Raw genomic sequence first — 2358 nt, forward strand, 5'->3', positions numbered from 1 at the left:
CATTTCTCATTTATTTAATGAATCAATTTCCTTCCAATCCTAAATATCTTAACTGTTTATTACTCAAGAAACAAGATGACGTCGTTTTAGCGTCAAAATTTGTTAGTGTCGCATGCTCTAACATGCTCCAATATGCTTCTACCATAACTCCTATTCACTCTAACATGTTTGGTAGCAGTATGTTAGAACAGAAGCATGCAACATGAACAAATCTTTTGTTTCCCGAATAATTTTTAAAAATTACTTTAAACTTAAACGCACAAATTACTTGAAATTTACCCAAATTTAAACATTAAAAACAATAAAGTGTGATAAAATACCAAAATGCAAGACATTTATTTAATATATTTATTTAATAATCTAAATTTAACAATTGTTTGTTCTATGAACTGTACATATCTGCATAATAAATACGTAGAATAATTGATATCACAAGTTGTTCCAGGTGCCCTCTGATTTATACCTTTACGGCAATTATCTTCGGTGAAATATATTTCCGCATATCTCCTAACGCGATGGAAGATATTCCGCTACGGATCGCGCACTTGAAGTCTAATACTCTTCCCGTGCTTATCTCTTATTAAACTGCTCGCGAATATCGACTTCGCGTCCGTTCAGCCGTGTACATATCTACTTAAATTGCCGTTTTGTCAATAGCCAGAAGAAAAGGAACGAGCACGGTACAAGAAAGGTAAAATTATCTAGCCTGCTTAATGTTCCATAGAACATAGCACAAATTTGTCGGATAACGTTCGATTTATTGTGCAAAAATTGAGAAAATAATCCTAGATAGTCCCTTCTTTTGCTCTTCGCGAATGCACACGCGCGTTATCTGCCGCGAAAGTATTCATACATCGCGTGTTTTCTCTCGCGCTTCAAGATTTTCATTAAATACTTATACTTAAATGCGATAGAACTAAAATTCGCGACGGATATGTAAACGTCAATTCTACAATCAGAGAAAAACAATACAAATTTATGTTACGTAGAAATTAATGTATATAGCGCCGAGAAACTATTTTATAATTGTAATAATAATTATAATTTATTCAACCATATAAAAAGAATAATTTTGTTTAAGTCAGATGTTTATATCAAAATTTTAGCTAGATAAATTTGAGAAAATAATTTTGTTTAGATCATCAAAATAATTATATAGGACACTTAAATTGGTTGCCAGAATGTTAAAACTTTTTACAGCATTGTCATTAGTGATTGAATTCAACAGAAAAAATAACTTCGCGCGACTGTTGTAAGATTTTTAACACAATTAGTTTATATATTTTTAGATTCAGTAAGAAATCTCAGGAGGAACTAAAGACGAAACCAATCATATTAAAGAATCTTGCAATAATTGCAAAGCTATTTTTTTGCTGAACACAGCTAATGTTTAACTGGTTTGCATAATTATTTTGATGATCCAACGAAGTTAATTTCAGATCTATATTTAGCAAAATTTATAGATATTTCAGCAAAATATTTCTTTCAAAATGTACATTAATTCGATGTACATTTAAAACTTGTCATTTGTATAATATCAGCAACTATGTTATTTTGTTTGAATGTGCCTGATGGCACAATCACTGTCAGGACAAATCCATTCCCTCAACAACAGAGATCATCCTGAGACTAGTCGGAAGACGCAACTTGCATCGACCCAAAGGATGCTTGGAGGCGAAGATAGAAGAGGATAGGTGCAAGGAAAGGGGGAGAAAAAAATCTCGCGAACGAGGGAAGGCTCATCGACGATTAACTCGAATCTACAGTTTCGTCGGGCTCGCAAATAAGGAATCTGCGCGCGAAACTGGTTTTCTCCGGGCGACACACTCTTCCACGAGCAGAATTGCTTGTTGCCGTTGAGAGCCCCACGAAAACATTGGATCCTCGCGACATTTCGGATATCGTGGCCCGCGTCAATGGTCAACGCGAGAAGCGAATTTATGGACACGCTCGGCTTCACGAGCCGAGGATATGCGCACGGCAGGACGAGGAAACGTGAAGCCAACGGACTTGGGAGATCGAAGGAAGAGGACCGGAGAGAGGGCGGGACGAGAAACGAGAGACATCGCCGAGCATATAATACGAGCGGACTCGATAATGGCGTTAACACGACGAATCGACGTACCTTTTCACGCGCATACCTCCTTTTGGTAGCCAGACTCTAGAACGGGAATTTCTGTGTGATTCTACTAGCGCGTGAATGAAACGATCCGACAGTCTGGTCAGCAGTATGGATATCGGGATAATATAAAAAAAAACGGGCTCCCCGACGAGTCACGTAGTCAGACTTGGTGAGGCTTGCGGGAGCGACCATACGCGTTCAAGTAATTTGAACCATCTTGAAAGTGCGAAATAGAT

Source organism: Acromyrmex echinatior, chromosome 6 (genome assembly GCF_024713525.1).
Source record: "Acromyrmex echinatior isolate Ae372 chromosome 6, ASM2471352v2, whole genome shotgun sequence".
Classification (NCBI taxonomy): domain Eukaryota; kingdom Metazoa; phylum Arthropoda; class Insecta; order Hymenoptera; family Formicidae; genus Acromyrmex; species Acromyrmex echinatior.